The following is a 27,862-nucleotide window of genomic DNA, read 5'->3' on the forward strand; positions in this document are numbered from 1 at the left end:
TAGATGCCTGTGCCTGTAGCCCAGATCCATCTCCAAGTCTCTGACTCGCTGTCCCGGGCGTCTGGTCATATTTCATTCTTAGTGACACCAACAATCTGGAGCCCAATGATGTCGTTAGGTTAAAGGCTTTACCAAATATAGTGTCTCATTTGGCATTGAGAACGAAAGACGCCTCATCTGCCTCCTGTTGCATTGTGTTGGCCCAGACACTTATGATTTTATTTGCCAATATGAAGAATAGAAGAGTGTGGTATGATGGTTTAAAGTGTAGTCTTATGGTGTACTTCCTTTCAAAGAAGAACATCAATTGATAGCTCAACCTGCTCCTTTCAACTTCGCAAAAGGTCTAGCAAAACAATTGACTCATTTGTCACAAGGCTGAAACAACACATTCAACATTGCAATGTTGACGATTACAACTGTAAAGAAGCCCTTCGCTGTGAATCTTCGCTGTGAATCTGATGCTTTTCACCCGAAACTACTACATGAAATAAGGAAACTGGGCAATATTCTTGCCATGGCCAGAACATCTCAGATGTTCAAATAACAGACGTAGGTCATTGCCCACTAAAAACTCAACAAAAAGTAACTGATGAATCCACTAACCGTGTCAAAGGTGTACACACCTTGCTGAACAGGGACCTCAAAGCACATGCTCTCAGTGTGATTTCTGCCTCCTTTCTGGGTCGAGCCAGCTACTGTTCCTGGTACACATGTGACTTTTCATCAACCAGAACACCCCTATGTGAACTCACAAAGAAGGGGTACATTTTCCCTTGGTCCCACCAGTGCCAGGCAGCATTTGAGGATATCTGTGCAAAAGGACTGAAGCAGGAAATCTCACATATTTTAACCCTTCCTTACTCATTAAGTAGGTGGTTAATTCGTGTTGGCTTCAGGGCCATTCTTGCTCAAAGAAACATATATCCTGAATTTTTTGACAGGTCATTGCACATACCAGTTGGAGCCTCCCAGACCCAGAAAAGCCTACTCACTGGCATGTGGTGTGGGCCTGTAATCACTTCCATCTATTTTTATGTAGTAAATCTTTCACTAACATAACCAATCATCAAGCACTACTGTCCATCTTTTAAATCCCCAAGACAAAGATGCCACTATGGACCAAGACACAGGAGCTTCATTTGCAGGACTAAAAGTCCTACATCTTCCTGGCAAACACAAAAACCCTCTTAATTTTGTCTCCAGATTCCAACTTACAACATCAAAAAACAATCCTTTGGTAACAGAAGAATACCTCCTCAGTGTTATCATTCGGTCAAGTCCATATGCACGGAGGAAACAAGACATCATCCGAGCTCCATTGCATGAAACAAAAATTGGAGACATTGTGTGCACAAAAAAACTGCATTGGCAGAGCTCCATCAAAGATCTCAAGGCATTCAGGTATGTCCATGATGAACTCGCCTGACATCATAGTGAACTAATACTGAGAGGAACTCACCTTTTCATTCTTCACTTGTTGTAACATCATGTGGTTAATTTAGCTTATGAGTGACATCATGGCATAGTGGCCACCAAGAGACTCTTGTGACAGAAGGTCTGGCTCTCATTTATCAAAACATTTGTAGAAAAGAAAGTGGTTGAAGGTCAAGGGTGCTACAGTCAGAAAGCTCTCAATGCCCAAACTCTACAAATGTTCCTGCTTCCCACAAACGTAGTTAAAGAGGTTTCAGTTGATGTCTATGGACCCATTACAACTGGCCAACACCTGCTAGCGGTCACAGACAAATGTCCATGTTTTCCTTAAGCAATGGCTGTTCCCAGCTCAATGTGGGTTTAAAAAATGGGACAATAACACCTCTAGCGGCCTCTGGCTAAGGACACAATAGAGCACTCTATGGCTAGCCTCTAGAAGACAATTCAAGTTGTCACGGCCTGACGCCGCTCCATTTCTGAGATTCTCAGCCAAATTCCATGTGATTATAAAACACCCCTCAGAGTACGCCTGTTGCCTGTCCAGCTGAATTTATGTTGGGAAGAAAGATGCACATCAAGTACCCTCGCCTTCCTGAAGGACCTGACTCCCCATTGCCCTACGGGGTACAGTCTTGAAATGCTATTAAACGAAGAAAAGAGTAAGTGATAGGCAGATGTGCAACTACACACCTCTTCCCTATGATCCTTGCTCTGTCACATGGTGGTGTGATTCTGGTCCGAGTAAGAATGGTGGCGCCTGATTGGAGGATGGGGAGTCAAAAAAGCAGAACGCACAGAGTCACAGGAGCAAGATGATGCCTCCCTTGGTGCTCAGTACCTTATGCTTTTCCTGGAACCTAACGGTTTATTTAAATTAGTGCACCATAGCTAAATCCCAAATAAATATGATTCCAGTTGATCAGTTTCGGCAATGTGAAATCTCCAAATTAAATCATTCATTAAGTCAAGAAAATTTGACTTTACTTAATTGATACCATTAACTCAACAGCACGGAAGCTTGAATTTTGCTCCAGAGGTTTCTTAAATTGGAGACGTCTTAGCACGAATTATTGTACAGTTTTACTCTTTGTGATTACAATCGTCGTCCTTTGTATTTAGGTAGGTAAAACAATGGTATGTAGACCAACTGCATTATTTTGCAGTTTTATGTGGTTCTGTGCAGCATCTGATAGAGTTGAAGATATTCATTTCTTAACAAAACAAAGCTATGAGAATAAAATTACAATAATTATAGCGAATTCCATCCTCCTACTCTGCTACTCGGACCATGCTAGGAAGGGCCAAAATGCACACATCAAACAGCCACACTAAAAATAAGCTGAAATATGGCTATGAGATAGTTTTGTTCAATCATAATGCGGAATCCATTGGGGCTGGGCCATATCATTACTTTTTAACACATATCTTAGGCCATTGAAACCACCAAAGTCTTTTGCCCTGTCTGCCTACAGCTATGCTGATGAAGAAGGAAAAAACAACAATGTAAAGCCTACGGAACTCTATTTTGTTTTTTTAGTTTGAAAAGGCTGGATACCATTAATTATCCAGTCTTGAGACAATCCTTCTCCACACAATTTTAATTGAGAAATTTTCACATTAGAGCATCTCCAAAAAATAGCCAAACACATAAAGCAATAGATAACCAATGTATAGTTCAACTTTTTCTTTTAATCGAACCATTTTTGACCTCAATTACCGGTCTCTTGCTTTAAACAAAAAACTGTACACAATTTACATATATATATACAAAAAAACACACACATATACTTTTAACTTACATACATATATACACTTTTTTGAGAACCAAACTCACGGTTCTAATGCCCCACTTATTTGAACAAGGATGTCAATGTATAATTTTTTCACATGACATTCCTACTCTTAAGATCACCAAAACAAGCCCAAAAGCAATGAAAAAAGGAGTGTATGAGGTTCTACCACTTTTGACCTCTCTTGAAATAGCACTCTCTTATATAATTATTTCTTAACAGTGTTCAAACAAATTTCTTGTTTTGGAGTCCTCCAATTAACGGTGTCGACGCGTTTCAGCCTCTGTTTATTCCAGGCCTCATCAGGACTATGAGGGCAGATATACTAGAATTCAAATGTGAATAAACTGTAGCCAGAGCTCCACCTTCTTACATAAATATGTTCATTTGTCCAGGCTCTATCAACTTGAAATCCTTCACTAAGGGTATCTTCCCCACGGAGACTGAGCCTCAAGAGGCGTTCTCAAGCATTCACTTCTTCCATGCCGGTAACTGATCCCAATCCGGTAAATAACAAACAGAGCTCTGTCTCTACACTCAGGGCGCCAAACGCGTTTCCTGCTATGCTGATAGTACTCCAGGCCTGGTTAACCATTCTTCCGATCCATTTGCTTGGTGATGGTCCTCCATCAGAACAACATTTGATCCCTGCCTTCTAATCAACTTGATTATTGGAGGTCCTTTTTTTTTTTAACAAGAAGCATCCTTAGAACTTAAGATTTCTACTGCTGTGACTAGGGATTTTTTTCATTCTCAGACTCCCAAATGTTTTCTCCCCTGCTTGACATTACCACAAATGTTTAATGCAGGGGTCATCTGCATGTTATCAAGATTTTACAATGTGAATGGAGCAGCCGTCTGAAACTGAACTCTGACAAGACGGAGGTCCACATCCTCGGACCCACCCCGTCAGCCTGGGATGACTCCTAGTGGCCGACCACACTGGGACCAGCACCGACACCCCCCGACCATGCACGCAACCTAGGATTCATCCTCAACTCTTCCCTCTCCATGTCTAAGCAGGTCAACGCCGTATCCTCCTCTTGCTACAACACCCTCTGCACGCTCCGCAGGATCTACAAGTGGATCCCGACCGAAACAAGAAGAACGGTGACACAGGCCCTCGTCAGCAGCAGACTGGACTACGGCAACGCACTCTACGCAGGAATCCCAGCCAAACACCTACGACGACTACAACGCATCCAAAACGCCTCCGCCCGACTGATCGTCAACGTCCCCCGCCGCAGCCACATCACCCACTACCTCAGAGACCTACACTGGCTCCCCGTCGACAAGAGGATCACCTTCAAGCTCCTCACCCACGTACACAAAGCACTCCACAATGCCGGACCAGCCTACCTGAACAGCAGACTCAGCTTCTACACCCCCACCCGCCTGCTCGGATCCGCCAGCCTCGCCCTCGCCGCTGTCCCCCGCATCCAACAAACAACCTCCGGCGGCAGATCCTTCTCCTACCTTGCCGCCAAGACCTGGAACACACTCCCTACCCACCTACGGCAGACCCTAGACCTAATCGCCTTAAGAAGACTCCTCAAGACCTGGCTCTTCGAGCAGTAGCGGCACCCCCCTCCCCTCAGCGCCTTGAGACCCTCACGGGTGAGTAGCGCACTTTACAAGTACTCTGATTGATTGATTGATTGGTTCTTGGGTCAGCTTAACTATCTGATTAATTTAGCACAAATGTTTCAGAAATCAGGGGTTCTGGTTGTGCCATGAGCTCTTTACAGATATCACATCTCCCCTATGCTGGCATCTGTTCATTGATTACCAGTGGCACAAAAGATGGAATTGAAGATTTTTTTTATGACTGGCCAGGGGTTCTATGAGTTTGGACCTCTATTTCTACAAAAGTGTCTCTTCCCTACACCACTGTCTGAACTCAACTCCAGCTAAGCCATTGTGCTAAGGGTTCTCAGGATCCATAAGGATTGTTCAGAGTGTCAATTGTTTTCGACCTATTCACCAACTCTGACCCATTAGGAGCTTTCCACCAAAAATCCTATTTAGAGGTACATCCAAATACAGATTTTTTTCAAAGAAAGCTGCACAATCAAGTTAGTTCACCACCTGCTTGTCTTTTAGGGCCAAGAAAATCTAAGGTGTACAAGTGGTTTATGGAACAAGCCAACATAGCTTAACATGTAAAACCTAAGAGAAACATTGGATGTTAGGTGTGGTGCAATGACCAGTGCGGCTGACTCCGGAGCACAGGATTCATGGTTCGATCACCGGCGGCAGCTCAGCTCAGCATCATGCGACACTGCGCAATAGCTCACTTAATCTCCCCAACGGCCCCCAGAGCCTTGAAGCCCTTAAGGGGGTGATATGTTCGTGCTTTACAAATAGGAATTATTATTATTATTATTGCCTTCCAGCCATAGCTAGAAGTAATCCGGTTGTACCGTAAAATGTCTGATGATGATATAGTGCTGATGGATAGGGACCCATATGGGCTTGTCGATGCTGTATATAGTGCTGGAAGGATAGAGAGAGAGGTCTAAAGTCTCTTAAGGTTAATGCAAAAAAGACGCCATTGATGAGTATGTGGAAGGTGTTTCTGAAGAGAACTGTTCACTAACCATTTTGGTGAAAACAGTTGAACTTTTGAATATTTACCTTGGTGCAGGTTTTGCTTTTACTTATTCGTGTATCTTCCATCGTGTAGCAGCTCTCAGGCTGATACAGAGACATCAGCCTTTCAAGGGACTTGGAGGAGCAAAGCCAAGAGTGAGAGGGGGTGCAGATTATGTTGGTGATTGGATGTAAAATTATTAAGAAACAAATATTGTGGAGCAAAAATATCGCGGCCTAAATAGTGACAACCAAAATATAATGAAGATAGGTGCACCAAGGTAAGTACGTATTTACTATTCTTAACTCCACATCTACCTACCTTCGCGATATATGTATGTTTGTCTTGATATTCTGGTGGAAATATATGTTAGATCATTAAGTCTCCTAAACTGGCCAAAAAACAGGAGAAAACAACTTCTTGAAATTAGGATAATTCTGCCAGCCCTGGTTTGGTCAAGAAAGATTAAAAACTTTCACGAAGAAGGCTCGGCATGGCAAGTTCTGATAAAAAAAAGTATGTTTTATAAGAGTGAAGTGCATTAACTACATCTGGCAACATGAAATAAACAGAGCAGAATCTGACAGGTCTGGTGACAGCATGAGTAACTGTGAAAGTAGTGTAACAAGACAATAGGAAATTTCCAATCACTAGAACTATGTTCACATCTTCCCTTGTAGCGCAGCAGGGAACAAGTGAGACCGCCAGAGAAGGGAGTGAGGTAAAATGGCACCCACCCGGAAGAGGAAATGGGGCACCTCACCCCACATATGCAGCGATGCCAACCTGCGTTACTATTCTACAGCTGCCACTGGCATCTCCGGGGAAGGGGGGGGAGATGGGGCCCATGCCCCAGTCTCTATTTTTCGGGCCCTCCCCTTTGAACCCCACCGACGCAGCTGTTGAATGTGCCATGAGGTAACTTTCCAAAATAAACAATAACTGCTCCTTGGCATGCACACGAATTACTCGAAACTACCTTTTACTTCAAAGCAGTGTTGTTTGCTTAAAAGGTTTAAATTAAACTTCCTAATACCTGTTTCCTCAATCCTTTCAGGATCCTCTGAGAGTTTATGAAATCATACAGTCTGTACTCCGATGAGCAGGGGGGAAGCTCTTGTTGTCACAGTGTTGATTCTTATTATTACATGCAGCTTTTAGTAGGGTGCAGCTACACATATGTACCTTTAAATGACTGGCAGGGGGTACTTCACTTACAACACTGCACATGTATCTATTGAAAGGAAGGCTACTTCCTGCAGCTTAGCTGAGGTTGAGACTGAGTGTGTGATGTCCAGAGGATTATAGTATTGTTTTATTTGTTTCAATCAATTATCTCTGTTATTTATGTATCAGGAGTTTGTACTATGGATGACCCCATGCATCCCCTTCAACCTGAGTACAAATACTTGATTATGAAAAAGCGCTACGCAAAAGACTCAGGGGAAACAGGGAAGAACCGGACACAACCACTCTCTCTGGACTCACCCACCACCTGTAGTGAGACACAGTATATATCAGATACAGCGATATCAAGAATGCTATTTATTGTCTATAGGTGAGACGTCACCATAATCTCCATGTCCTTTTCGTACATTGTCTGCATCTCAGTGACAGGATATTCTCTGACTACGAAGACGGTGGGTCTCCCTTCTAATCCTAACGTTATCCTCACCTCTGGTGAACTCAGGGAAGGTTTTAGTATGTCAGTTAAAAGTGCGAATAAGCCTAGAATCTGAAATTACATGAAACCGTCTATCTGGGCAACCCAGTAGCACTTTAGCAAAGGTGCTTGCATGTGTTGTAGTTAAGGATTGGTTATTTATGCAATTGGGTTTTTATTTATTTAGTGATGAAGTCGTTTTATCAAGTGGAACATGTTTGATTACTGTAACTCCAGAGAACTTCACAGTGATTTTATGAAATAAAACAATGCTGCACGTAGTTAGAGTCTAAATGGATGGGTAATCACCCACATCTGAAATTCTTTCACAACAATTTTGCTGTTTAAGCTCAACTCAAGGCAAGTCTGAATAATTTGGGTTTCAAAGGTTTCATGATTCACATGTTGGTTGGATCAGATCTCTGGTCGTGGCTGACAGCATTTGAGAATCTAGGTTCGAATGATCTTAAGTTGATCTGTTGGCAGAACCTTGAGTGAATGGCCATGGCTGGGGCACGGTGAGGTACCGGTTTATATAGATATAGCTGATCCTTCCGGTATGCTGGATGTTCTGATTTGATCTAGGCAACAACAAGGAGTAGGTGGAGTAAATCACTCACTGAAAGCCATGCAATGCACAAACACGGGCTAAGTTAACATGCTTTAAAGCCTCCGATGCATGCTAAAATGATCAACTTATAGCAAAGTGTGTTTGCACATGGTATCTCCATACTAGATGTCCAAAAGATACTTGAATTCCAGCTGCAAGATTCAAGACAGATATGTACCACCCGCCCCACCAGGAACTGGCATCTTCTCTTAGCAGCCTCCACCTGCCAACTATCCAGCTACTGACAGGATACATAGAACTCGCCAGCTCACTCCATTTGGTGACATCACGTAGAGACACCAGGTCATCATGATGCAGAAGCCTCCTTGATCGCCACTATGGACTTGAAAGAAAAATCACCCAGCACAAAACACTAACATGACATTTCACTCCTCATCAAAATATAAGTCTGTTCTTATCTGAGCTTTAAATATGGCAACATGCGCCAGCCAGAGATACTGTGAAATAACTAAAAGGATAGCAAAAGGACAAGAATCGTAATTGGCTTCATAAACAATAGCCATGCACCATTTTATTTTTATTCAAGTATTTCTTAGTTTTTGAATTTGTTATTTTTAGCTGTAGAGACGTTGCCTTCTGCTGAATAAATACACCCCATGAAGGAGAAAGGACGCGGAAGAGCAATTAAGGCTAGCAACCTGATTAGAAACTACACAAGCTTTAAAAGGCTCAGATTCCACCTACTTCTGCTAGGTCAAAGGTATCCAAACTTTTGAGGAGGGGTTTGTTCTCCTAGCCCCTCTCAAGCTTTTGAGGTTCTTAAAATCAGACAAGCACCAATCAGGTTGTGGCTCAGACCTCAGCCATACTGGTACCCAACACATGTGAGGGTGGAAAATGAAGTACCTGGTAGGTAGCTGCCTCAACAATGCAAGAATCTGCTTTGTGTTACCCTGCTGGCCCCACCTCGATGCGAGCCCAATACTCTTCTTGGATCCCAGAGACCCTCTTTCTTTCTAACGATTTAAGGAGGCATCTTCCTTACCTTCTAGAATTTCCTCCCAGAAAACCTTCCACTTTTATTATTAGCAGTGAAGGACATTTCAGGGTAAAAAAGAGTGGTGAGTGGAGATTTATCCTGCTTCCATTATTTCAGCTATGGCAGCAGCATGGCACTAATTTGGTAGTAATTTATTCAATCTTAACCCAGCTCTTCTCTGTCAAGGTTGACGCTTGGCTTGACTCTCTCTGGTAATTTATTGGGTCAACCACATCTATTTACCACTGTAACTACATCTCCTCGACCGCCGGCAGCAGCTCTGTTTCAGTTATACAAAGCATGTGGTGCGTCAAGGTGACAAACTGCCATCCCAGAATCATCTCCTTGAAACAAAGGACTATTGCCAACCTTCATGAGCACCATGGGGTGGAGGGAAGGTTTTCAAGGTACAACTACAGAAAAAAAGGAACTCTGGCCTCCCTGGCAAGATATCAGTTATGGGGAGGCTGGAGTGCATGCCACTCTGTACAGCGTACTTGTCATTAGAATTCAAATGTCACTGGAGGAATTCTGCAGTGCAATAGTGGGCAGTGGGAATAGCCTAGGAAGCTATGTGCCATCCCCCACACAACAAAAACATGCACCCAATGTGCGGGTAAAATCAATAAATAAGATTGCATCAGATGTCTATTTACAAAGTTTTATCTAGTATACACTCTATATTGAATATTGCTTTTGGTTAAAGAGGTTGATTAATGGTATTTGCTATGACTGAGGTGCTGACTCTCTCCCTCTTTACTGTTTGTTAAATTAGTGTACAATACCGATATTAACATAAGAATAGTCCCCAGCCTTCCGTTACACTTAAGTTTGTCATTTTTTCAAGAAAGGCATTTTGACATTTTATACATTAAAACATTTTTTTATATGTTCATTCGGTCAATTTTGGCCATAAAACATTACACATAAACATCATATAACATTTTAGACATATTTTCTAGACATATTTTCTAAGATTGAATTATCACGCGATACTTGTTTGGTAAAAGAGGGAGAGAAGGAGCGATTTATCTATTAGCTACATTACAGTGTGTAACCTGGGTTTATATATATCAGTTTCCCCACTTGACCAAATTGTTTGATCCTGAACAAATCATTACTTCGCTGTACTTCATTTTTAATGATTGGACAATCCTGATTAAATTCAGTTCCGAACGTGCACTATAAAAAACCTCACTCTTACATAATTAGGCAGACAATAAAGGTGTGAGACAACTAATAACAATGTTGCTCTTACATACAGTGTGCATAAGAAGCTGGTATCTCTTGGTGCAATCATGCCAGTGTCATCAGGGAATGGGGAGCTGGAAAAAACGATTGTACTACTGAATATCAACATGAAGAATATCGACATACAAGAACATCGAAGACAGAATATCGAGGGACAAAATGTCGAAAAGTAAGTGCATATAGGAAAGCATAGATTTACTATTCCTAACTTTACATCTATGTACCTTACAGATAAATGTACCACATAGGTAGATATTATTGGAGTTAGCTATAGAAAATCTGGACTTACTTTTCAATATTCTTTCCATATTTCAACCTTGATATTTAGTACCATCAATATTCTTACTTCAATAGTAAGTATGTACACTGGAAACTAACTTTTAACAAATGTCAATGAATGATACTTTCTGCCGTACTAAAATGAAACACACGTATTCAAGAAATAACCTATTTCTGAAAGACTTATGTAGTTTAATTTACATGCCCGATCTTTTGGTGGCTCGAGCTTTGGCTCTTAGAGTCAAACCAGACACCAGGCTCAGCTCTGGCTTGGCTCTGCCAATGAATTTCTTTGCTTGCTTACCTCTACGTGATGTTCAACCATTCCTCCCACTGCTTTCTATGATGCCCTGGCGTATGGACATCATATAGGAGTTGTGGCTGCTAATATTTTATTATTTACTATTAGTGTAATGAGAAATGGAGCAGCAGGAGCTGAAACTGGACCTACACAGGCAGGTGAGATAAGTAAAAAATGATTTTAAATGCATGATATGTGTATGTTTGCAGGTGCGAGTGAGAATGAGTGTGCCTATATTTGAGTATGTGTCATGTATGTGTGAGCATGTGTGTGAATAAAAATGAATGAGAATCAGTGATAGATTTTGTGTGAATTGAGTGAGGTGGTGAGTATGAGTGGGTTAGAATGAGTGTGGCTGCCAAACACAGCGTTTCCTGGCTTCCTGCAATTAAACTCCCGTGGGGAGCACCGTAGGTATCTCTTTGGGGACTCGGAGTCCAAGCAGCACTAGGGCTGCCTCCGGTGGCTGGGCTGGCCCACCCCCCCCTAAAAATTGGATTAAGGTACCCCCATTACATTTAACTTTAAAGGTTTAAATTTGTAATATTTCCTTACTAGCTATGCAGAGACGGAAGGTAGCAACAGAGAGAGCAGGGGATGGGACTGTAACAACTCTCGATGCGTTCATGACTAGAGCTGCAAGCGTTCTCTCCAATGAAATAGATCCGACAGAGAGACGCTTGTCTGTGGAACCACTACTATTAGTAAATAGGTCACCTTCAGGAAGCACCATTGAGAATGTCCCTCTCACACCTAGGTCACAATCACAGCTATCAGCCGATCTCCCACCTGGTCAATGGGAACCAATTTTAACTAGCAAACTACCATTTATGTCTAACTCGAGGGTTAATGAATCCCCACCTGCTATTAGCGTGCCAAATGACCTCCCTCCAGCCGTTAAACCTAAACAACAAAAAAATGCAAAAGTGATCAAACCAAGGGCCGCCCACCCCAAGACTGTTACAACGGTCACTGCGACATTGCCGCTTTCACCAACTGCAAGTACCATGACTCATGAATCAATTTTGGATGATGTTTTTTGGGCTGAAGTTGCTAAATCACCGATTGTCCATCTTGATCCTATTCTATCCAAATTGCCTAGGATCGAAGAGAGATTAGCTGGTCTGGAGTCCCAAAATGCATCTGCACCATCATCAACACGGAATGCGTCCCTTAATCACCCAGTTATGGACAAACAACAACAACCCAATGACTGTGGGAATGCGATCGTTCCATCATCTTCGACGATCCCCCAAAGATTACCCGCACCAGTTTAGAAGCAACTCCACATACAATCAATGGCCCAAATGTCATCATCGAAGGATAGAAGAGAGAGGTCAGCATGAGCTTCAAGGGGAGGGGGAATTAAGTCTGACAGTTCATCCATCAGTAACAGACCATCCTCCTGCACCAATGGCTGAATATAATTCACATCAATGGCTTCACCTTCCACCAGCGGCCTCCCCGCTAGTGCTGGTCCTGGCCAATGTTCCTCTTTTGCGGGACAATCAGCAGGAATCCACTGTGCAGCTAATGGACAAATGCCTGCACTGGCTTTCAAACCAGCCTATGGACTGCGGAATGGGGAATCATCAGCTAGCAAACAACATAATCATGGCCAGAAGGGTAAGGTGGGTGGGAAATTCAAGGAAATCTCTCGTTGGGGATTGCGTAGTGATACATTTTAACAACGCTTTCACCAGCACTTACCTCCGTAGAAATCTTGAAAGATTTTGTTCCAGGAACACGCAGATCATCCCTCTAGCCCTGGAATATTTTTACAAACAGGGCCCAACTGCAGGTCCTGAACAGAGGGGTGGGTTAAGGCCAGGCCGTTTCTTGCCAGTACACTTAGAGTCCTCAAATATCGCACCGGGGGTAGTCTTTCAAATAAATTTGCTGCCCTTACTTATATGGAAGCTTGCAACTGACAATTAATATCTATACACCCATCACCCTTAAGATCGGCCAATTCGGAGCCCATCATGCAGGCTATTGACCTGTCTAGTTCATCCCTGGAAATAGGGGATAGGAGCAAGATAGGCTTAGTCACATGGAACGTGGCAGGAATTGCTGCAAAAGCTGGAAATGTAGAGTGGCTTAACCACTGGCAAACAAGGGACATTATATGTCTTCAAGAAACATGGGCTGAGGACCTGTAATAAAAGAGCCACTCTTGTGATTTTGGCACCCTATGATGACCCTTACCACCACCATTTTAATTGACTTTAGTGTGTTCCTTAATGTAGGATGATCCTGCATATGCCTGCTTCTAACTGTCCTGTAATCTTGGGGTCTTTCAGTGGGAGCTGTTATGGAGTGGAACAGTATTGCCAAGAGCAGAGCGTGTGGGATATGCACTTGAAGGTGTGCAGTTGTGCAGGAATGTGTATTGTTTTGTGCATTGGTGAGAATTATGAGTTCTTACTATTGGCTTTGACCATTCTGTTTTCTGACTTTACCTTGCTTTATGGCAGTGCCGACTATTGCCTTTGACATGCTTTCATGTCATCTTGCTTTTCAATTCCATTTTGCTTTGGGCCTTTCTGCGTGCATGGCTTGACTAACTCCATTTTCATGACTGAAACCATTTTCTGTGCCTTCACGATGCTGCAGAGCTGAAGAGGGCATGTTTTGCTTTCCTCCTGTTTTTCACACTTTTCTGACTGGAGAAAACGGGTTCTTATCAGAGGAATGAACATGGTCCGTCTCGAAGCCATAGCAAAGGCCTGATCAACCGATGCTGTGGCCTTGGAGCCGCTGGTACGGGTTCTCATGAGAACGAGGGGGCGAGGCTTGCTAGAAGCTTTGTTATGTTTGGATTTGTATTAAAAGGGGGAGCCTCCACTGGTCTGGTGGAAGTTTGGTGGATTCCAAGTGAGGGCAGACATGTCTATCTTGGATTGAACCCCGATTGCTGAGCTCGGATCCCCGGCTGTGTGAAGACTTCCCCCGGCCAGAAGTGGGCAGTGTATGCATCAGGTGATGTATTGAGTTTTGTGGTTATTGCCATTGTGATGTATGCCAGTGGCTGTGATCGTGTGAGGTGTTTTCTTTGTGGTGTGGGAGGTGCACATCCAGAGTGATCCTCTACTGTGTGTATATAAATATATCTTTCTGATCTCTTGCAGGACGTCCAGTGTATCTTATCTTATATCAGTTATTGCTTGTTTATTAATCATTATTATAGTTTGCTCAGTTATTGATTCATGCCTTTAGATTATAAGTTTGCTACATATATTTGAATCTAATGCATTTGGTATCTGAGACAGCCTTTGTTTAGAGAGTATTATGGAATAAACTCCACGCCTTATTCTAAAAGTGATAGAGTCTTTGCTTTTTGTTAAATAAACTTCCTTTTCAAAAGGTGCTGTTTGTTTTGTGTTGAAGTCTTGCTGTGCCAGGGTTGGTAAGACATGCTCAAAAGTGTGTGTTATTCAAAGGTGTAGTGGTATATTTAACTCCCAGGTGCAGTGATTGAGTGTGGCTTATTGGTGAGAAGCCACATTCAAAACAGGACCCAGTTTTCTTCTCAGGATTTAGGACTCATCACACACCGGCAGTGCCCTCAGTATCAGGCAGAGCTAAGGGTGGCTTACTAACCTTAGTATCTAATACACTGTTGGTACAGGTAAAACAAGTGGGTTCTCAGAACAACTATGTCCAGATTCTCCAACTGGAGATCTCAAAAGAAGGCCACTGGTTATTAATAAACTTTTATCTCATTGGTTCGATTCAACGTGCTCACTGGCTAAAAGAGCCCTTGATAACACCTTAAAAATGCTACCTAGAGTGCCGGCAATAATAAGTGCACTCAAAAAGGATTATAAGAAGGCGAGAAGTACACATGTGAAGGAATTAAGGGGAAAGGCCTGGGACAATTTGGAACAAGCCTCAAACTCATGCGACTGTAGGGAGTTTTGGAAGGTCATAAATGCCCCTTATTTTAAAGATATAAACGCCCCGTCTTTGGATACCCATGTAGAGGAAGCTGCTTGGATAGGACACTTTGAAAGTATTTTTGCATTGTAAACTCCCCATGAGCTTCCCCAAACTGATCAACTGCCTCTTGCCCAAGGATTCCTGTCATTTTCATTGTATGAAGTGAAAAAAAGGATTGGAAGCGTGTGCTCAAGGGAAAGCCCTGGGACCAGATGGAGTTCCAATAGACCTCTTCCAGACCGATTTTGACCTATGGGTGCCTCTAATAACAAATGTTTTTAATTGCATATCAATAGAGGCCCCTCCACCATATTGGAACCATAAAGTCATAGTCCCAATATTAAAAAAGGGAGATAGGGCCAGCCCAAAGAATCATAGGCCCATCTCCCTTTTGGACACAACAGCCAAACTCATGGGTCGGCTGTTGCTAGCCAGATTAGAGGAATGGACCCAGGATCGCAAAATTCTAATGCAGGCCCAATATGGCTTTCGCAGAGGCATGGGGACAGTCGACCAGTGTCTAAACCTCTCGCTTTGCATAGACAAATACACAAAGGCCAAAGATGGGAGGTTGTACATGGCCTTCATGGATTTGTCAGCGGCTTTTGATTGTGTCACACTCCAAATTATGGTTAATGATGGAGGGTATGGAGATTGATCCCCTGATCATCCGCTTTATTCGCCAGCTGTATGCAAATGCCACTGCCTCTGTGCAGTATGGCAGAAGCGGAGAATGTACGCAGTCATTTAAGATCGAGAAGGGTGTCAGACAGGGCTGTGTCCTCGCCCCGTTCCTTTTATCCATCTATACCAATGGGGTGGAGGCGGTCCTGTCTGGCCTCTCTTTAGACGTGCCAAAATGTTATAACATCTCTCACCCAATATTGACAATACGCAGACGATGCGGTTTTAATCGCCAGAACAGGGGTAGCTCTTCAGAACCTTATATCCTCATACTCTTTATTTATGGCCTAATTAGACCTCAGAGTGAACGAATCAAAGTCATTTATTATCACAGCAGGAGCACCTAAAGGGGCAAAGGCACCATATTTCCATCTAGGCTCAAAGAAAATCGAGGTGGTTGAGTTCCTTCCCACATCTGGGGATCCTGTTTGATAGTAAGCTCTCCTGGAACAAACTGGGGGCAGCAAGGGCATTGGGCATGGAGAGAGGTCTTCAAGCTATAAAGGGGTTCGCTAAGAAATTAGGAGCTTGTTCTTTTTTTTTTGTTTAAATGTTTTTATTCATAGTATTACATTTATTCCCCCCCCCCCGATCCCCCGTATGACAGACAGGTAAACATACGCACATTAACGTCATAAGCATTACATTGTTTTTTCTTTTTGTTTTAACCCATCATTACATAAACCAGACTTGAGAGCAAAATTCTATATACATTACAGCATTATACATACATTTGATTATGTTTGTGAATCCCGCCATAGTGTAAGAGGGGTCCAGATTTTCATACCCCTTTTATGCCGTTGTTTACCTTTTCGTTGGTAAATGGCTATCTCAATATTATGTACCGCTAATAGCCTAGCTAACCACTGTTGGAAAGAGGGCGCTAAGGGGTCGAGCCAAGCGGAAGCTAGGCATAACCGCAGGACGGCCATCGCTACGAATATGAACTCTTGGCCACTTTCAATGTTATCTGGTTCGTCTGCCCCAAGTACCATTGCCTCTTTTGATAAAATCACCTCTCTATGAAGAACAGATGATAAGAACCTCTCTATGTCTTGCTTTAAAGGAATTAGCCCAGGGCAGGAGGCAAAGATATGTATGGAATCGGCTTTAGATAAGTTGCATCTCGGGCAACAGGTCCCTTTGCCGGTTCCCCATTTTGCAATCTTGTCAGGTGTATAATAAAAAAAAAACAGGTTTTGTAGAATTGTGCCTGAAGTTTTGTAGAGATCAGAATAGATTGAGATAGTTGATAGGTGTATAGAAAACCTTTGTTTGAAATCTCAAGTTTGCTTTGCCACTTCATTGATGTTTTATCAATGTCGAAATTAGGAGCTTGTTCTTTGTAAACAATTAAAAATATCTACCAAGCCAAAATAAAAGCGCCAGCAACCTACGGGGCTGGAGTTTGGGGAATGGCACAAATCGACCAAATGCAGAAAGTGGAAGATACTTTTTTTAAGTCAAGGGTTTTGTTGCGATCTTCAACACCTATATATATCCTGCATCTCGAATTGGACCTCCCTTTCTTGGTCGCCTCTATCAGAATGGCACCCATCCTGCTGTGGCTTTCGATTTGGCAAAGGACAACTGTTAAATTAACCCAACGCATAATTGGTGATTGCTTGGGGCTCGAGAGACATAGCAGGATTGGATGACTTAGATATGTGGATGCGGAACTAAATGCAATAGGGCAGGGAGAACTTTTTAGGGACCCCTCACTATGCAACAAAGTCTCCAAACAGAAAATAATTGATCTGTATGCACAGAAGGCTAATTGCAATCGCAGGGAAAAGAACAGGCATTTACAGGCGCTTGCAGTCTGCGATTTAATTCCGCCAAGACTGGAGGAAGGCTATTGTTACCTCTCCCATGTTACAGTAGCTCAACGCAGATTCATTCTGTTGCGCTTTCGCCTGAGTCGGATTCCCCTAATGTTCGGGTTCCCAGAGAAGAGGTATAAATATGCAGATTTGGGCCCGTGTGATAATTGTTCTCCCCAGTCTGACCAACACTTAGTATTGTTTTGTAGGCTTTATCACACTGAAAGAGAGAGGTTTCTCCTCCCAACCTTAACGCGTCAAAATTTCTCGCAATGCAGGGTGGCACTATACTTTTTAAAAGCTCTTCGTAATCCCCTTGTCTGTTTTATGGTAGCATCCTTCTTGTGGGCTTGCTGGAGAAAGAGAAGGGCGATGGGCTCGCTGCTATGAATATTTAGTATTCATGGATTAAAATGTATAGACAATCTTGATTTTAACTAACAAAAGGCTAAATAAGCTTTTTGTCTAATCTTTTAAAGGTCTTTGGTTTTATATAAATTATTTATTGTGACCTAACCGATGAAATTGTGCTTTTATGATCTGTTTGTACATAAATCGAATAAAGATTTGAATTGAATTGAGTGTGAATGAGTAATAGAAAAAGTGAATTCAAGCAAGTGTGGATGAGAGAATGAGTGTGAGGAAGTGTTAAGGGGTGTAAGTGAGAATGATTGTGAGTGAGAGTCAGTGGCAGTGAGTGAGTGTAACTGTGAGAGAGTGAGCCTAAGTGAGTTAGATTAAGTGATAATAAGTGAATATCAAAGTTAGTGTAAGTAAATATGAGTGAGTAAGCATGAGTGAGTAAGAGTTAATATGACTGAGTGAGAATGAATGAGTAAGAATGAGTGAGTCAGAGTAATTGAAAATACATGAGTGTGTGAGGATGATATAGTAAGAATGAGTGCAAGTGTGTGTGACTAGGGGAGAACATACAAATGGGTAAGAGTTAGACTGAATAAGAGTAAGTGAAAATGAGTGAGTGTGACTGTGAATGAGAATGAATGTGAGTGGGAATGACAGAGTATGACAGTGAATGAGTGTGAGTGAGTGAGTGAATGTAAGTGAGCCTGAGTGAGATAGTTGTGTTATGCTTGCAAGTCTGTCATTGGCCCTGACATTATGACGTTTATTCTTGGTTCAAGAGGCACCTGTGGCAAAATTCTGGTGCTGGCATATTGTAGAAAATTGTTAGCATAACAGGCACCTATAATAAAATACTGGCACTAGCATAATGAAGGTAACTTTTGGCATAATGGGCACCCATGTTAAAGTACCGATAATGAAATACCAGAGGAAATTCTTGGCATATGAGGCACCACTAGATAAAAGCTGGTGCTGTCAAACGTGATGAAATTAATGGCATGACGGGACCAGTGGCCAAATGTAGGGGCTAACACAGTAGAGGTATTCCTTGGCATAAGAGAGGACAATTGTGGCATATGGAGAGGGACAACCATGATAAATGTTGTGGTAAATATTGACAGATAGTATTCACGGCAACATTCTGACACTTGAATATTGTGTGCAATTTTTGGTATAGGAGACAGCTACAACATTGGTGAGGCACCAAAGACAAACGGAGTACCCTGGCACGATGAAAATCCTTTTTGGGTTTCGCCTGCCGAAGGCTGCGCTCTGCGCAGCTTTTCAGCGCAGGTGAAATCCTATGTCGACAATAAGGACTTCTGGAACGTCCCCCGGCTCTCATTGGCTAGCTCCATAAATGGAGGCTAGCCATTGAGTGCCGGATCTGTCCGTCAAGGCCGGATCAGATTCGGGGGCGTTCCGGAGATTTTTTCCCAGGGCGGAGTTACGTTTTTTCCCGTTCCCTCCCCTTTCACTGAAAGTCTGTCCATTCCCGCCCCCTCCGTGTGCCTTTCCGCCCCCCCCCTCGCTGTCCTGTGCACGTTTCCCGCCGTCCGTGTCCTCTCCCGCCCCCTCCCGCCGTCCGTGTCCTCTTCCGCCCCCTCCCGCCGTCCGTGTCCTCTCCCGCCCCCTCCCGCCGTCTGTGTCCTCTCCCGCCCCCCTCCTGCCGTCCGTGTCCTCTCCCGCCCCCCTCCCGCCGTCCGTGTCCTCTCCCGCCCCCTCCCGCCGTCCGTGTCCTCTCCCGCCCCCTCCCGCCGTCCGTGTCCTCTCCCGCCCCCTGTGTCCTCGTAGGTGCTTGTCCTTCACTTTTCCAAATGGCTTGCGCACGCTCACTCCCTCTCTTCCACTCCCCGCCCCTCCCGCCCGGGTTTCTCGCCTGTGGCCACGCACCATTTCCAGAGAAGGCGGGGGCATTCTATTTTTGGCACGCTGGGTCAGTCACGTGATGGCGAGTGACGTCACCGAATGTTGTTGTCGGTACGGGGTGCGGGGGGTGTACAGTGGGAGTTGCGGGGATGGAGGAGGAGCGGAGGCGGCCCGGGAGGGAGCGGCGCTGAGAGCAGGGAGGCACGGCCAGGAGAACGGGCCCGGAGCGCGCTACAGCAGGTAAAGAATGGACGACAACCCGCCTTGGGAGGATGTTGGACGGTTAGGGCAGTTACTTAGATTACGGAAGAAATCTAGAGCTTGGAATGTGCAAAGGTACAGGGTTTGTATGGGGAACGCCAATGGTTCTCCTCTGGGGTAGAGGAAGAAGGTATGGGAACGGCTGAGAGGAGAGGGGCTGGCACTGGCACACACCCGGCTCTGGCGACTGCAGATTGGCCCGAATTTCTTGTTGGCTTGTTGTTAACCAGGGCGGATGGGAGTGTGGACTGACCTCCCATATGCGTACTGACTTGTAGACCCCCCCTGGCCCCTCCCCCCACCTCCCGGTGAGGAGTCTGGGTGCTGGAGGTGGGTAGCAGCGAGGTCGCTGCCTCCGGGGTGCCGAGGGGTGCGTAGGGTGCCTGCATTGACTTACTAAGCATATCATTCAGGCGGTGTGTCCCCAGTCTCAATAGACTGCTGGTGTGTGTGTGTCCCTTATGGTGTCATCTCAGCTGAGACTGCAGACACCTCCCGCGCATTCTGAGTGGGGCCCCGGGGCCCTCTGCAGCAGGCTGTGTGTCCGCAGTCTCAATAGACTGCTGGTGTGTGTGGTGTGTGTCTCTTATTCTTCTCTTTGCTTCTCTCTTCCTCCATCATTCGACCCCCTCCACATTTCTCTCACCAGTGTGTTTTTCTCGCCGGTTCTTTCCTTCCCTCATCCATTCCATTGCCCTCCCGATGTTGCTGTCTCACTTTGCCCCTTTCTCTCTCTCCCTGCTTTGCACGCTTCTCTTTTCTGTGCCTCGCCCTCGTTTCTCTGCTCCCCGTCTCCCTGCCTGTCACCCTCCGTAACGTGCCTCTCCCTCCTCATGCCTTACTCTTACCCTCTTCACTGCCCTCTCCCCCTCTACTCTCTGTGCCCCCCCCCCCGCAGGCACCCCTCGTTTTCCTCTCTCACTGCCTGTTTACTGCCTCTCGCTTTCTCGGCCTCGCCCTGCTCTCTGCCTCTCCCTGACTCTTTTCTCTGCCTCTCCAAACTGTCCCCTGTGCACCCTCTGCCTCTTTCTCTCTTTCCACTCCACCTCACGTCCCTCTCTTTCTTTAAATCCAGTGTTGTCTGAGTTTCCTCCAGTCTCCCCTTTGAATTTAATGACCCATAAATGCCTACTTTCTCTGCCTTTCCCGTTCTCTCCCCTCCTTGCTGTCCTTTCTTCCTCTGCCCCCTCGTCTGTTTCTTCCTCCCCGGCCCTCTTCACTGTTTCTCTCCCTCTCCGTGCCTCTCTGTGCCTCTCCCTCTCTCCGTGCCTCTCTGTGCCTCTCCCTCTCTCGTGCCTCTCTGCGCCTCTCCCTCGCTGTGCCTTCCCTCTCTTTGCCTCTCTCTGTCCAGGCTTTCTCCCTTGCCCCATTCCCGTCACAGCTGGCCAACTCGACTGCGCGGTTTGATCTTCAACGGGCTGGCCGTGACCTCAGTGGTCGTGACATCTCTGCCCTGCTGTGTTCTCTAGCTCCGTGACCTCAGACGCCAGCAGCCCCGTTGCTGTGGTGATCAGAATGCCACCTACAGACAGGTTTGTGGCCGTTGTGGAGGGTTTTGCTGGACTTCACTTTCGGGTTGTGTAAGAAGCAGGACCCTCCCATCAGAGGCCGCTCCGCCCGATCACAGAGATCATACCAGCGAGTGGTCACACTGAGAAGAAGAACCCGGAGGAGTGTGCAGGTATGGGCGTGAGTGCAGCAGCGTGTGACTGTTGGATGAAGTAATCAGAGCAGAGAAATGGCCTTCTCTGGGGGTGGGGGCAAGAAGTAAATCGTGTAGGCTGGGCCTTTAGTGGGATGAAAAAAACTGGGGGTCTCTCCAAAGGGCATGACCAATATAATTAAGGACGTGGCTTAAAAACATGTAAACTAAAAGTCTGTGCTTAATAGTATAGTGTGCCGCTCGGCCTGTATTTTGCTGTTTCTGTCATTACATCCAGATATATATAAAAGTAACATATCTACAACAAGTCGAGACTATTGACTTTGTCAATAGTCGTTAGTTGCATAAGATAAATAAGCAGCAACTATGGGTTGCTGTTTCCCCTTGGTGCACGATCTTATTGGGTTATCCTTTGAATCCGGGACTGTTCCCAGTAAATGGAAGCAGGCTACGATTATTCCAATTTTAAAAAAGCCTACCATGGATCCATTGAAACCTGAACATTACCGGCCCATCTCTCTCCTCCCATGGGTCTCCAAACTGGAGGCACATGCTAATAAAATTCTGTCTTGCCATCTTCAAGCCTCTGACATTCTAGATCCATCTCAGAATGGCTTCCGTGCAGGCCACAGCACGGAGACGGCCTTGTTGGCAATGGTGGAGCACCTGCGGAGGATGATGGACCTAGGACAGACGGCGGCACTGATCCTTCTGGATCTCAGTGCCGCTTTCGACACTGTCTCCCACTCCATCCTTCTCCAACGGCTACGTGAGGCCGGTGTGGAGAATGTGGCATTGGAATGGTTCCGTTCTTTTTTATCAGAACGCACCTTCAAAGTTTCCACTCCTCCATTTGAATCTGCCCCACGTAACATTTCCCAAGGGGTCCCGCAAGGTTCGGCACTTAGCCCGACCCTTTTTAACTTGTATGTGCAACCGCTGGCTGCTGTCGCTAAGAGATGGGGTCTAACTATGGTGTCGTACGCGGACGACACCCAGCTAGCGGTTGCACTAAATGGGGACCCTGCGGTTGAGGCCCCTAAATTTCAGACGGCCCTCAAGGAGGTGGCTAGTTGGATGACGGAGAACTGTCTCCAACTCAATACAGCAAAGACTGAGGTCCTAGTCCTGGGTAAACAGGTTCATCTATGGGGTGACCAATGGTGGCCCCCGGAGCTGGGTCAAGCCCCTATCCCGGTGACTGAAGCTAAGAACCTTGGGGTCTGGCTCGATTCCAACTTGACCTTCATCCCTCACACTAAAAAAGTTGCCGGCACCTGCTTTGGGGTCCTTCAGAGCCTCAGACCAATTTTTAAATTCTTCGATGCCCCTACAAGGCAACTCATTGTCCAAGCCACGGTGCTCTCCCGATTGGACTACGCCAGTTCGCTTCTCCTGGGCGCTAACCAAGCTGAACTTACACGCCTTCAGCGCGTGCAAAACGCAGCGGCCAGAATGCTGGTTGGCTTGCCTAAATTCTGCTCTGCTAGACGTACCATCCATGACCTACACTGGCTGCCCGTTGGACAGAGGATAAAGTTCAAAGCTCTGTGCCTGGTTTTTAAGATTTTGAAGCTCTCTTCTCCCCCTATCCTTGCACAGGCAATCTCCTACTATACCCCTTCCAGAACTTTACGATCGACGGGTCAATTCCTAGTATGTGTCCCTCGCTTCAGGAAAGCCAGAATTGGTGGTCGCTCTTTTGGCGTACTGGCAGCGAGTCTTTGGAACACTTTGCCCGTCGACATCCGTGCCCTACCGGATCTCCTATCCTTTAGAAGAGCCATCAAGACCTTTCTGTTTCCACCTCTCTAAATCTGCTCTGTGCTTCTTCTGGCTTTCTCTTCTGGTTGTGTTATCTTTCATTACAGCGCCGGGACGCCACTTTGCTGTGGCAGCTGAGCGCTCTATAAATTTTTAACATAACATAATATTGGAAAAGCTTTGACTTAAAGCCCTGGTGACACAAGACCATGACCAAGACAATGTTGCTGCTCCTTCGTTCCAAAAAGAGAAGGGAAATCCAGAGAGAAAATTACTCTCTTTAAAGGATTCCCCTTCCCCTACACCGCTCACCTGGCATGTCCTCATGCCGTAACTTCTCCACTAGTGAGAAGTGAACAGTGTGAGCACGCGCATATCAATGCTCTGCTATTGCCATTGTAAATGATTGCAGAGTGATTGCAGAGTGCTAGGGAGTGCTAGGGAGTGCAGAGTGACTAGGGAGTGCTAGAGAGTGCAGAGTGACTGCAGAGTGCTAGGGAGTGCAGAGTGACTAGGGAGTGACTAGGGAGTGCTAGGGAGTGCTAGGGAGTGCAGAGTGACTAGGGAGTGCAGAGTGCTAGGGAGTGCTAGGGAGTGCAGAGTGACTAGGGAGTGCAGAGTGACTAGGGAGTGCAAGGGAGTGCAGAGTGCGAGGGAGTGCGAGGGAGTGCAGAGTGACTAGGGAGTGCTAGGGAGTGCAGAGTGACTAGGGAGTGCTAGGGAGTGCAGAGTGCTAGGGAGTGCAGAGTGACTGCAGAGATTAAGCTAATGGCAATGTAAATGACAATGCCATTTATTTATCTGTTTTCAAAACCAACACATAAATACACATTTTGTCATTTACAATGCCAATAGCTCTAACTTTTCCAAAGGCGAAACCATTGCATTGTAAATGCTTGTTTACATATGGGCCACTTGTAGCTAATTTTGGGGAAAAAATGTGGTCAATTTTGAGGAGCATCAGGCTTCTTGGCTTGGTACACAATGAAAGGAATTGAATATTTAACGAGCGCCCTTCCAGAGTCTATGCATTTTAGCGAGTGTATTTGAAAATTGCACTTTAAATTCACTATTTGACCCCATTTTCTTCTAACTTTTCTCAGCAGAGAACAAACCCCAAACCCTCTTAGAAGAGGTCTGGCCTGCTCACTTCACTCATTCACTACAATTCAAGACAATTATTAACCCCGCCTTCAAAGATAATGTTAGCACCTTAATATAGGCAGGGCCACTAGAATAATGCGGCAGGGGAGGAAGAAATGATGTGGCATACTTCACTATATTATGCAGCAAGTAAAGGTAAATTATGCAGCACTATGTGGAACATTTTGTTCCAGAATTCACTCTATGGACAAAGGTTTCACCTTATAAGTTCAAGTTTAGCATCCACACACACAAATAATCAACTGAAAGATGACCATTCAACATTTGTGAAGGGCCTTGCACTGCACAGCAACCCATGTTGCTGTGTTTTTAGTAACTTTTGATCTGTTTGAGCTACAAGTGAAATTTTCTTTTGTTAAAATATGCAGATTACGCATCAGATGATAAGTCATGTGGCAAATACAGCAAACCCATAAATATGTGCAAAACGCAGTGGACCTAGAATTGCATACTTTCAGTGGCTACGAAACATAGGTATTATCTAAAATAGACATTTGTCTGTGTTGTGTTGACATACTAATCATGCAGTTTCTATGGATCTCCAGCAATGTCAGTTATTGTGATGCCATCCAAGTTCAGGTCTTGTGACATCAATTCTTGGGAAGAGTCCGGGTCAAGGGTCATATGATGTCACTTCCTGTGATGTTTTGAATATCAAGGGGGTGTGGTGTCACTTGTTCTACCCCTGGCATTTTGGTGAATTAAAGTCCATGTCCTCAACACATATTGTTGAATATTCTTAGAGTCCATTGAGCACTGTTGGGGGCCATTTCTTCTCTTAGCTGGCATCCAAGTGTTAGAAATTTCTTGCCCCTACTTTTCAAACCAGGGTTAAGCTCATGACATTTCGAAAACAACTTAATACCTTGATGTTTCAGCTTAGAATAGGTTATGCCATGGCCTACATCATCGGTTCAATAGGCACCACAACATCTGGGTAACAGTGCACTCTAGAAGTACGATATTTGTTCTATCGGTAGAATTCATGACGCATCATATTAAGAACATTTTGCCAAGTGTAATTCTGCTATGTGTGATTTTGCACAAGTGGATTACTTAAACCCTTCGCTGCTAGGCGTTCCCCCCTCTCCCCCCACCCCTCACTGTGCTTAGCCTTTTTTGGCTATTTGGGGTAGTTCGCGCTTAGGCCCCTGTAACTTTTTACCCACATAAGAGATTTACGCCAAATTTGCGTCTTTTTCTTCCAACTTCATGGGGATTCCAAAGGTACCCAGGGTTTGTGGATTCCCATGGAGAGGACCCAGAAATAAGCCAAAATACAGCAAAATGTTGGGGGGGTTTTGGGTACAAAGGGCTACTGATATAAAGAGTCTGTTTTTTCCCTGCAAATGGTATCAACAAAGGGGTTATGGTTCTGAAACCACCATCTTCGCAGCTTTCAGGGACAAGCAAGACTTTTGTCAGAAAACCAAAATTGTTTACACAGTTTTGGCATTTTTCTGAGACATATCCTATTTTTGCTATTTTTTGTGCTTTCAACCTCCTTCCAGTTAATGGTAGAAATGGGTATGAAAGCAATGATGGATCCTGGAAAGCTATACATTTAAGAAAATTAGACTCAATTTTGAATTTAGCAAGGGGTCATTTGTGTAGATCCTTCAAGGTTTCTTGATAGAAACGAACAGTTGAATATAGGAAAAATTGAAAATTAGTTGAAAAAACAGCCATTTGTGTCAACGTTTTCACCTGTAACCTCTTCTAATTATGACAGCTGTTAGAAAGTAATATTTTTTTTAAACATATTTTTATTGGCATTTACAGTTTACAATAACAAAGTACATTTGGATATAGTAGGTTGGATTGCAATACTCTCAGTTAACCATGTGGTACAGTGCTATTCATTCTCTGATAGGTTCGGAGTTCTGGCAACAGTGAGGCGTCAGGGCAAGTGATTGCCATGTAGAACTGGGGTACGAAACCGGGGGGTGTTCATGGAATTCTGGGTACTATTGTTAGGTGAAGGATAGGGGCGTTGTATACACATTGGTCCGTACAGTTGTGCACTACTAGAGATAATGTGAGACAGAGTCGGACGCATTCTGAGTTCTGACCTTCAGGCGTGGCGTGATGCATGGTGCTGTGCGCTAGTGGTTCTAAGTGGGCATCGTGTGAAGGGATCCGGGTTGTGTACTTACAAACGGGACTGGCAGTTGTGGGGTCATCGATTCGTGTGGGTCGCAATCTGGGTTAATATGGGGTGGAGACTGATTGAATTGGTGCAATAAAGGGGCCCATTACATGGAGATGGGAAGCTTGCGCATCCCTTTCACCTCCTCCTTCCGTAGTTTCTCTTCCTCTGCTGCTGCCCATTTATGTACTGCTCCCACTCATGCCGCAATCGGGGGGCCAGCGGGGGATCGCCAATGCATGGCTATGTTCCGTTTAGCTAGTAAAATGGCCAGTGAGACAAACATAGTAGGCACTTTGTGTTGCGGCTGTTTCCGGAAGACACCCAGTGCACAGGATTCCCAGGTGGTCAGGTGTGTGAGCCCGGTGAGCTCTCTGAGCGATTTGTGGATATTGTGCCAGTATGCTAGTATAGTAGGGCAGCTCCAGAACATATGGTAAAAATCTTCATCCTGTGAGTGACAGGGCAGAGGAATTGGGTGTCCGGATAAAATCTTTGGAGGCGGGCTGGTGTCAGATATGCTCTATGTAGAATGTAGAACTGTATATTTTGAAAGCGTGCGTTTCTAGACACCTTCTTGGGGAATTCAAGAGCCCTCTCCCATTCTTTCTCGTGCAAGGGGCGCCCTATTTCGTCCTCCCAAGTGGTCCGTAGAGTCTCCAAGGTTTTGTTCGTAAGTTCCCTTATGGCTTTATAAAGCCATGTGGTTAGGTGTCGTCCCGCCCCCATATGTAAGATTGTATGGATGATCAGGTGTGTGTCGGGTTCCCCCGTCGATAGGTCGTGATACAATCGGTACCCCTCGAGTAGTTGACGATGAAGTAAAAACGGGCCAGGAGTGAGATCGTAGTCATCCATGAGTCATTGGAACGGTCTTAGCTGTCAGTCCTCAAATAGCGACTCTGCTTCGGTAATACCGCAGGTCGTCCATGTGTGGAGCATGTTGGGTGTGTAATAGTGTTCGCGTTTGGGCCATCCGACCAGCGGCAACAGGGGATAGTATGGGGGTTTCCTTGGTGACATAAGATGTATTCTTTGCATTCACTTGCGGGCCACCTCTACTTGCAAGGGGTATGTCCGTCTTGGTGTAGTTCCTGGTACTAATAGGCGGCATAGTTCCGGAATGGACACCCAACCGGTTGTGGTGTATGTCTCACCTAAGTATCTGCCTGCCGCCCAGTAGGACAACCACTGCAGTTGTGCCACGAGGAAGTAGGATTCGAAGGACGGGGCGCCTAGTCCTCCTTGTGTAGTGG

At 45.0% G+C, this 27,862-nt stretch overlaps 1 long non-coding RNA gene across 6 annotated transcripts in view; it reads right to left on the reverse strand.

Annotated features, from left to right (window-relative positions):
• The window catches only part of LOC144807864 (uncharacterized), a 544,498-nt gene that overhangs the window by 479,120 nt on the left and 37,516 nt on the right, over nt 1–27,862 (reverse strand). Inside the window, exon 3 of one of the 6 annotated variants that reach the window (XR_013606489.1) lies at nt 10,356–10,418. The exons of 4 other annotated variants lie outside the window; for them this stretch is intronic. This is a non-coding gene — a long non-coding RNA (uncharacterized LOC144807864). Of the gene's footprint in view, nt 1–10,351; nt 10,419–27,862 lie in introns of all 6 variants that reach the window. One more of the 6 variants, XR_013606498.1, reaches the window with a different exon arrangement.

The sequence above is a fragment of the Lissotriton helveticus genome, chromosome 1_1 (assembly GCF_964261635.1).
Source record: "Lissotriton helveticus chromosome 1_1, aLisHel1.1, whole genome shotgun sequence".
In the NCBI taxonomy this organism is placed as follows: Eukaryota; Metazoa; Chordata; class Amphibia; order Caudata; family Salamandridae; genus Lissotriton; species Lissotriton helveticus.